The sequence below is a fragment of the Grammomys surdaster genome, unplaced genomic scaffold (genome assembly GCF_004785775.1).
Source record: "Grammomys surdaster isolate TR1022 unplaced genomic scaffold, NIH_TR_1.0 63, whole genome shotgun sequence".
Lineage (NCBI taxonomy): Eukaryota > Metazoa > Chordata > Mammalia > Rodentia > Muridae > Grammomys > Grammomys surdaster.
Window position 1 is genome coordinate 2,412,843 of NW_021604565.1, and position 10,966 is coordinate 2,423,808.

The window sequence follows — 10,966 nt, forward strand, 5'->3', positions numbered from 1 at the left end:
TAAATACAACATTGAGAATTAGGATGGCTGCTATGTCTAGTTTTCTATGTTTAATTTTGTTTAGAAGACCTGTTTATATGTATTGGCTGGTTGTGTGTGTGTCAACCATACAAGTTAGAGTCATAAGCAAAGATGTAGCCTGGGTTGAGAAAGTTCCTCCATAAGACCCAGCTATGAGTCATTTTCTGAATTAGGGATCAATGAGGGATGGTCCAATCTGTGTATGGTTTCATCACGGGTCTAGTGTTCCTGGGTTCTATAATAAAGTATGTTGAGCAAGCCATTGGAAGCAAGCTAGTAAACAGCACCCCTCCATGGCCTCAAAGCTCCTGCCCTGTTTGATTTCCTGTCCTGAATTTCTTCAGCGGGAAACAGCAGTGGATAAACAAATAAACCATTTCCTCTCAACTTGCTTTTTTGCCCTGGTCTTTCATCCCTGCAATGGAAGGCCTACCTAAAATAAATTGGTCAGAGTGTTCTAGTGGCATCAAATACCACTAATGGTCTAAGGTTAATTTCTGGTGTTCTTTCTAGTAAAATTTTGAAGTGAAACTGAATACATGTGTGTATACTGTTAGAGTTGTAGCATCCACTATATCCTCTGGGTACAGTGTTTCTTTGATAAGTATGGATCTTCTTTTCTTTTCTCTTCTAACCAGTTTTAGTTTGAAGTCATTTTTACCAGATATAGGTAACCATGACATTCTAGTGAAGAAATATGTATTTTAGGAAGCATTATTTGAGAATTAGAGCTATTGTATTATATGCACACCCTCCACACAGTAGATTCATTAGAATTCACCAACCTTGTGAAGTATATGTTTAGTTACCTGTTAACTGTCAGTGAAATATTTATAGCAGCAATTTTTTGCCAAAATGGTCTACATAACTAGTTCCAGGACAGCTAGTGCTACAGAAAATGTCAGGTTTCTGGAGAGAGATGGGTAATGAGGGAGGAGTTAGAAATAGAGACAAAGACATAGACAGAGAAATATGGAATACAAAGGTTGCTGATATTTTTTTTATTTTCACTATCATGAATACTGTCAGTATATATTGGATTAAATGATTATTAATCCAATGAAAAATTGTTTATTTTCCAATTTGAAGCTTGACAACTTTTACTCATGATTATAAACAAATTTTTAGTTACTTTTTTTCTGTACATAATCATTCCTGATATTGCATTTAACAAGACAATATATTCTATTATTTTAAATTAATGCTGTGTTTATGTCTACTTATTTTGAATTTTTACTAGAGATTCATCTCTTATAATATAATTAAATTTTTAATGCAATGTATGGGCCTTGGAACCTCATATGTTTTTCTGATTAAGGGTAAGTCTGTCTATGTGTTCTGCTAAATGAAGTTCTTAGCTACATTGCATATTTTACTCATTTAATAGAAGTTAATGTAATCTTTACAGAACTGTTGATGTTAAAGCTTTGGATAAGTAGTAATGATTTTAAAAACTTTCTTCAGCGATTAATCACGATACTGAGAGAAGACACTAAGACATGATTTAACAACTGAATAGGCCTATAAGGTTGTATAACACTTGAAATTAATAAGCCATGATTTACATGAAGAATGCCCGATCAAGCATGTAGTAGTAAAATTGGAAAAATAAAGAAAAGCTAGAAGCCATCCACAGGAAATTGCAACACAATCTTTAAGGAATCTTTATGTAGAGTATGTCAGATGAAGAGATGATGCACAGTAAATACATCTAAAGTTGATAGAAGGGGATATTTGTTCCTTATTTGGAAATTATTTATTCTACCTTTCACATAATCAGAGAATGGAGCCAAAACAAAGAACACACACACCACATAAAATATCTAGGAATGAAGGAAGAAAAAGAGAGAGAGAGAGAGAGAGAGAGAGAGAGAGAGAGAGAAGTAGAGAGATATTTGATAGAGTATATGTTGTCCTCTTGTTACTTTTAATGGTGAAGAAAGTGGAATTCAAAAAGGATGATTCCTCTTTAGGAAGATATGATTTCAACAACTACAAAAGAAATCTTATTAGACCAATGATTTTAGCAATCTTTTTGTCATACAGGTACTTTATAATAATATTCATTTGGTAAATTCTACACTTACCTTTTAGAATGAAAAGCTTATAGTATTATACAAACCATCAAATGAAGAAATATTATAAAAAGAAATATTATGAATTCTTAATTGTTTAGGAGTATTTGAGAAATTACTCTCAAGAAAATTATAACTGGCCACTGTGTGATATGCTTAAAATTTTAAAATACTGGACATAGCCAGCTCCTTGTCAGTGAGACATTGTCTCAAAAACAAAAACAAAAAATTAGCAGGCCAAAAGACAGAATTATAAGATGCATCAACCTAGTACTGGTAGAGGTCAAAGCACCTCATTATCATCTTGACTTGGACTTGTATTAACTGTAGTAGTTTTGTGATAAATAAATTCACATAGTATATGAAAGAATTTTAAATATCCAAAACGAATTGGACTTATAACTCTATTAAATTTTGTAAGTCTATGTGAATAATAACACTGCTGAATCCAAGTAATCATTGTGAGTACAAAACTATGAATCATCATATATATTTTTGTATTGCATTCATTTTTTAACATTGGAAAGTTTATCACAAAATAAAAACATTCCTATGAAAAATACAAATGAAATTTCATATTTTATTACATTGTATAAGTAACAAAATCTTTGTATCTTCAGAGCCTGGATGTTTCTCACTTTTGCACCTTGGGACAAGGCTGCACATTTTATAACATAACTTCTTCATTTCCATAATCTCCTATTCTATCACAACACTCTGTTCTATCCCACCATTAACTCCCCTGCCTGTTTCTGATAGCCTGCTGGCATAATATAACTTATAGGCATAGGAGAGTCATGGCACTTGTTTGAACACCAACTAAGTTAAATGGAAGGACACCTGATTCTTGTCTCTGTAACAGAGCATAATCAGCTGACTGAGCTAACTTCCTAATCTGTGAGTGTCTTTCTCTTGATTTTGAGTGCAAATGCTCAAACTGTGTTCGATAAGGGATAGGGTAAGAAAGGCAGATTGACAACAATCTCAACTAATATTCAGAATTGTTCTTATTGATACATATTCTGTATACATTTTAAAAGAGACAGTGACTTCTCATGTATCTCTTTATAATGTTATATTTTCTTTTCTTTCATGGGAGAATCCCCTCTTTCCACTTGCTCCATTACTAGCCACATAATCAATGTAGTTATTTTGATTGAAACATATATGTAAACATTAGCAACTAATACCCATAAATAGGAAAAAGCATTGATTATTTGTCTCTTATGTTATGAGCCCTAAGAGAAAAACTACTACTGTTCTGCTAAAGGAACATAGCAATAAAATAAACCCTAATGTTACTGCTATATTTTGACATCAGCTCATTATTCAACACTTATCAGAGAAGCTGCTTTTTGCACTAGACTGTAATAAACACAGTGTCCGACAATGGCACAATTTTCTAAAAGTAAAAATTTTGAGCATTCAGTCTTAGCAAACCCTTCCCTCAAGGCTCAAGGATCTGTATGCAATAGAGTACAAGAAGACTGTAAGAGAGAAGTGCTGAATGACACTGAGGAATTAGCATCTTTTTGACACAACAGGACTGATAAATAAATGAAATCACAGACACAAGTTCAACCTAAAGAAAAAAAAATTCCAGCACAGAGAAAGGAAAATAGATACAAAGCCCCACTCCTAACCAGGGAGTTCTCTGTAACTGATACCTTCTATGAAAGAAAGAAAAAAATAGTCTTCTTCAATAGATGGGTAGAACAGTCACATTTTATGCCAAGGCCCATGTACAGGAGTGTTTTCCAACATAAATGGGAGAAATAGGAAATAGGCAATATTTGAGTGTGTGTGTGTGTGTGTGTGTGTGTGATATTTTTTGTTTTGGTATACATTGATTATTTTTATTATTAAGTTTGCTTTATTTGACTACTGTTCACTGGTTTCTGTTTATGAGACAAAAAAGTTAGAGAGAGAACATGAAGTTGGATGACTAGGGAGGAGTCAGGAGAGATAAGAATATAATCAAAATATCTTGTATGAAGAAAAGGTTTTAAATAAAAAGCTAAAATTATATATAAATAAAATAAATACCATGGTAGGTAATGGTGCCTAAATTAAATCAACTCCATCTTTCTTGGGTTACTTGACTTTGATTATAAAATGTAATTGTTATAGAAAGAAAACAGGCAAAATGCAAAGCAGTTAAGATATCAGAACACAAGGTAAAAAACTGAATTTTACAATAACTGTTCATTCAAGGCTCTCACTCTTTAAAAATAGTTCATTTATTGCATGGGTGTAATTGCCGGTGCATTTTGTGGATTTTAAGATCTTCCAATGTGGACTGAATGATGGTTCTAATAGTCAACAAATTCTCATAAAAGACAACAAATTGTCACTGAAAGATACAACTAATATGAAAGATATTTTTATTGTCTCTTGTGAAAAAATAGCTATTGTTGCTTTTAAAATTTATTATGCTTTCTTGCACCTTGTATATAATATATAACACGGAAAAGATTCTCATTAGTAGGAGAATACATATAAAAAATAAAGAGTGCATTTGAAAGTATTTGAATGATCTCATTGAGTGTTGATATAAGTCGACATACGATAACTTGAAATTGTAGAAAATTCATACTATCAAAAACCTATCTAAATAATTATGGAATTGAATTGTTCTGTTTCATGTATGTTATCTTTCCAGATTTTTTGAAGATGTATTTATTTATAAATATAAACAATGAAGCAGAAGTATTGTTTTCTGTCTGTTAAAGCATGCTTTAAGCTCTCTAACCATTTCAATTCAGTCAGTTTGGTATTGGGAACAGCTGCAATATGCCTTTATAGAACAGCATAAATTCAAATTAATTAATCCAAAATGAATTACAAGTTATTTTTTGTAAATCTCACATTGATCCTTAAGGGTTATTTAAACAGCTGAACTGGATGTCATTTGCTCCATCTGCCACAACAGATGCTTTATTTCAATATGAATATTAAATGAATTTAGAAAGTAGTATCTATAATAGTAAGAAACATTTGCAAAATGGAGAAAAGATGATAGCCTTTTTGATTACTGGGAATAATTTTTTCTTACAAATTATAATGATATTTAATAAAATATAATTAATGTCAGAAATCTACATCTAACTGCAGGACTCAAGGAAATTAAATAAGCCATAATATAGAAGTATTCAGTATTGCCTTCACCCATAGATTAAGCTCTCCTTCCCTAATGCTCATTAATTATTCTCATAAGATTCCAAAGGAATGAAACACTTCTTTTTTAATGATTCATCTCGGGACTTAACATATTATAATTATGTTAGGGCTGACTTCAAAAGTGTTAGAATGTAGAATAGAGAGTAAAAGTAGAGACACGCATGCAATCATGACTAAATTAGAAGGTAAAAGAAGCCTGCTATAGTGTTAAATCTTCCAAGTAAATCTCCCAGAATTCACAAGCAGAAGTTTGAGGTAAATATACACACAAGCAAACATTCTCTTTCCCCCCCTCTCTCTCTGTCTCTCTGTCTCTCTGTCTCTCTCTCTCTCTCTCTCTCACGCACACACACACACAAAATCATGTAAACATACAATTTTAGAATTTAAGACACAAACTATATACACATAAGCACACAAATAAAAAGTAAAAAGAGAAAGAAAGACCTTGCAACATATTCTGTCAAAAAAAAGTTACTTCATTTTGGTGTGATTTGAGGAACATAGGTGGCTAGATATGCATACAATACACATAAATGGAAGAATGAGGAAACTCTCAATATTAAGAGCAATGATGAGCTGAACAGTTTTAGAGAAAGTATAGTTTTTGAACTTTTATTATAGTCATATTTACCAGCCTTTACAGCATGTCATTTAAATAGGGTTTATAATTAAAGACAAATAAATAAATAAACATAATTTAAACATATCTGATATTTGAATTTTACAAATAATGACTACAGATATGTTTTCAAGGTTAATCCTGGATAGCTGGTATTTATCAACAGAGCTCCTAATTTCTTACATGCAAATGTCTGTCTCTTATACTGAAGTAACTTGTGATTGTCATATGTTTTCATCTATGAAGTGACTTAAAAGATTTCTGAGTAGTGCAGCCAAATTTGAATGGCTAAGAGGAAATATTTGGCTTAAGAAAAATTATCACCTAGTTTTGTTATTGCTTTGGAGCCACTGCAATATATTGCAGACAATAAACAAACAAAACAAAAGAAAAACAGGAAGACAGCAAGGAAGATATCAAAATAAATAGAAAACAATTCAATTCATGACAATATTATTTCCTTACCAGAAATTGCCGGTAATATGAGTATCCAAAATTTTTTTAGAAAAAAAATAGTGACAGAAAACAATGAGAAGAAAACAAAAACAGAAAACAGAACCATGCACAGGCAATAAATAAGAGATTCATTGCAGCTCTATGGATACATATAGACAAAATGTCAAAAGATAAGCAATTGTACATTATGGATTGAAAGCCCACCGAGGGCAGAGATAGCTTGACCTGTCTTTGATAAAACAAAATAATATCATACTAAATAATTTAAAATCAACAAGTAACATTATATGAGTCAGTTTATCAGGGTGATATGGCTATTGTAAACACATATTCACTGAACATTGGAGGATATACATATATGAAATATTAAAGGAACCAAAGAAGATACAATAACAACAAGGAACATTAGCAACATAATTTCAAACAAATATAGATTCTTCAAATAAGAAAACATATAGAAAAGAGACACACTGGAATATCTATATTTCATCTCATATCTCTCTAACAATTTCCAACATAGATAATATATTAGGACACACACACACACAAACCCTAGACAGCATAAGCACATAGTTTTCTGACACAATGTTATAAATATAGAAATTGACAATACAAAGAATGCTCAAAATTTCACAAATGCTTGTAAATGACAAGTGATCTTGAATGATCCTTCTTATAAAAAAATGGAAATCAGACAAAAAAACAATAAAAATATAGTATGTAAAGTTTCTGGGAGATAATAAAGAAATATGAGGAAAAGATTTATAGCAATCCACACCGATATCAAAAATCTATAACTTAATCTAAGAGTACTTAGTTATTCCATAAAGAATAAAAGAAAGACTAGTCATCAAATTCCATACAATACAGACCATACACAAAGCTCTTATTATACATATGCAATGCAGTAAATGTGATATACCAAATTAACAGAAAGAAAAATATGTTAATAGATGCAAAGACACTATCAGCACAACTCAACACAATGTGAATCATGACACAGAAAAGATTTAGAGACAGCTAAGAAATGCTAAAAGTGGGAGAGATAATCTTCAATAGTTATCCAATACCAAATGATCATATATAAATATATAAGTAACAACATACAAACTGAAAGGTTATGTTGAGAAACATATATGCATGTAACAATTAAAGAAAAAAAGGCTATGAACTTGAAAAGGATCAATGAAGAATATATGGTATAGTTTTGGAGAAAGAAAAGAAACAGAGAAGTGATGTGATTATATTATTAGTATCTCAAAAATAATAGTATTCTACTTCTAGAGGCATTGCAGGTGTGGCTGCTGTATCACTGTGCATCAGTAGGTGGCAGAGAGGCGAGAAGCTAGTCTATGCTCAGTGTTCTGACTAGTGACCGACCATCTGAATGATAAGTACCCAACCATTCCTTGAAAAGTAAAAAAAAAGCCAAAGATTACCACCAGTCCATTGTCAGGAGCCCAGGACAGGGAGCTAGCCTGAAAAGACCACCAGTCAAGCTCTATAATGCACAAGTGGAGCTAGCACTTTTGAGAGGACTCCTGAGATGACCAAGGATACTTAGAAACTCAGGACACCTTTAAAAGGACCAAGAAAGTGGTAAAAAGCCGAGAGAGGAAGAGAAACAGAACAATGTGTACATCATGAAGAAATACAACAGGAGACTTCGGGGAAGTGAGGAACTACCTGGTGTGATTATCCAGTGATGCTTGGGACTATGGTAGGGTCCTGGTCTGTGATGCCACCAGGACCAAGTCTGGGTCTATGGCCCTCCAGCAGCCAACGTCTGTTACCAACAAAGTTCAGGTGTATATTTCTGATGTGGGCTGCCACTGGGGACATGTTGGTGTCTGAGGGCTTTGCAGAACTTGTCCCAACCCTTACCTAGGCATCTTGTGAGGCGTGAAAACAGGAGACCTGTCCTGCCCCTAACACTCATCTTCTGTGAGGTTGTGTGCAAGAAGAAGAGAAACCTTCCTCTTCTCTTGCCCCTCACCACATGTGTCAGGCAGGAGACTTAGCCCTAGGGTCATAAGAGCAGGAGACCTGACCTTGTCCCTCACTAGCTACAGCACTCTGGAGAGCAGATCCTGCATTTCACTTGGGCAGCACAGTTGAGCTGACCCTGTTGTCAGTGTTGCAAGCAAGACAGCTTGAGGATGTGAGTATAGAAGAGCTAAGCCTGCCACTTGTATGCCATTTGGTGATGTGGGCAATGTAGAGATACCCCCCTTACCCCTTGCCACCTATGGAATTCAGGAGAATTGGCCCCAAGGTTATCAATGCAGAAAAGCAAGCTCTGAACCTCACCTGGGTAACACAACAGTGCTGACCCTGTATGTGTGGGTTGCAGACGAGCTGGCCATGAGGGTGTGAGCATGAGAGAGCTGGCCCTACATCTCATCTGCTGTGTGGTGGAGTCTCCTTCTTTCCCTTTTACCCTCAACACCATCAGATGGTGGGGGTGTCAGAGATTGGCCTGAGGCTGAATGTGGAAGAGCTGTCCCTAACATTTGTCTGTTCTGTGGCAGCTTAGATGAGGGACAGATGTCCTCCCCCATACTCACCCCTTACCTCCTACAGTAGGCAAGAAATATGGCATTGAGGTCATGTCCTCCATATGTTGCAACACTCTGGAGAATGGCATAAAGCCAAGAGTAGTTGGTTCAGACTAAGCTCTGTATACAACATCCAGATTCTTCCCCATTCATCATTAGTTGGGAATGTAATGCATGCCTAGCAATCAAATAGAAAGAAATCTCTAGTAATATGAAAAGAAAGCACTATTTTTCAGCCTTCTTTTACATAAAATATATAGATATTTAGATATTTGGATAAAATATTTAGATATTTTATATAAAGTATCTAAAATGCAATAAAAATATAAGTGTCTATCTAGAAACAAAACCACCATATCTGCATAGGAAACACAAGAATCACCAGATTTTGTAATGTAGGTAATAATTAAGCCTAGTTATTACTATGGCAATTACATTAAAAATTTATATAGAAATATGAATTTCAGCAGGTTTACAGGAATATTTTTAAAATATACAAGGTTACAAAGATGATGGTGATATTAAGAATGACAAAATCTAAGGGTATACCTTTGTAAAATTTATTCCATCCATATTGGCATGTTGACTGACATATTTGTTTTATAGGTCTTCTTTAGGAAACTGTTGTTAAAATTCCATAAGTGAAGCTTATTTCTTTCTAGAAGACACTATCTTTCAGCAAACATCTTGTTCTTCTTACTTCTACAATCTTTCTTACCCATCTTCTACTTTGTTTCTTGAGCCTTAGATGCCTTAGTAGTTTTTGAGATGTACTAATTGGGGATTGACACATCACAGTAACTTACACTCTGCATTTTCACTAGTTGTGCATCTCTACATTATACACCATCTGCTGCATAAAATACTATCTTTGTTTAGTAGTAAAACCTACATTTATGTGAGTTTTATGATATTTAGGATACCATCCTCCTCTTCAATCTATGTCTCCCCAGCCACGGACAGTTCACTAGGGTTACAGGATCAGATGAAAACGACATCCTATTAAAAATATCTTAAACCCAATTGGACAGCTGTTGGTTAAACTCAATATAATGAATTATTGTTCAATACAGGACATATCTTACCATGCTGGTATTGTGAAGAACAGGCTTCAGAATTGGTTAGAACTATTGATTACTTTTCTTACTTATGAACTTCCATAGCAACTTCCAACCCTAAACTAATACTGAGATCCAATGGTTTAGGGGATATTTCAGATCAGTTATGGTTCCATGCATCCAAGTCCCATATCTGAAGTATATGATGTCTTCAGCAATATGGTCTTTACTTTCAAGTTCTGAGAGGCAATCAAGGGTAATGACAATGGCCTATCATTTTTGGAAGTCTCTTAGACTTGCCTGTGTAGATGAATTTTAATCCAGCAACATGTCTGCTCTGGCAAGGAACTTCTAGATCTGTGTGGTCCTGCTGGAATGATACACTTTTATTCCCTTTGCTGGAATAAAGACAAACCCTTAATAAGCACCATTAATCTCAAACCATTACTTTGTAGAAGGTAGTTACTTTATAGAAGGAAGCTGCCACATTTGAAAGTGACATCTAATTAAGGGGCTGACAAAGGGAGGAATCAGAGAAAGATTTGACAGAATGAGTCAGAGACAGAACATAACCAAAGCTCATGAGAACAGACAGGAAGGAAAATCAATTTAAGGGCAGAGCAGAGTGAGTTATGGTGAATGGCAGACTAGAGAGTGCAGTTCAGTTGAGTTCAGGCAATGTACTGGAGTTCAGTTGAGTTCAAGCAGTTCTGCTCAGTTCTGTTCTGTTTTTGTGGTCAATCAATGCATGTTAATTCCTGGAATTCAGTGGCATTATTTCCATGCAGAGCAATTCATTGAGAAGCCAAGAGAAATGCTAATTTATATCAGTCTACTTGGAAAATTAGATTGTATGGAGACTAGAAGCTTCAAGGCCTTGGCCTAGGAATACTTAGAATAGTGAAGGAAATGATCCAGGTCCAGTTTAAGCTGTGCATTTGCATAGCTTTGGTAAAGCTCACATTTTATCAGTTCATCTTAGGAAATAAAACTGAC

General features: G+C 34.2%; 1 non-coding gene across 1 annotated transcript; it reads left to right on the forward strand.

The window, feature by feature from the left end:
* Positions 1-7,627: 7,627 nt before the first annotated feature.
* LOC114622055 lies at positions 7,628-7,761 on the forward strand. Its single transcript, XR_003711535.1, has one exon. It is a non-coding gene; the product is annotated as a small nucleolar RNA SNORA17 (small nucleolar RNA).
* Positions 7,762-10,966: the final 3,205 nt, after the last annotated feature.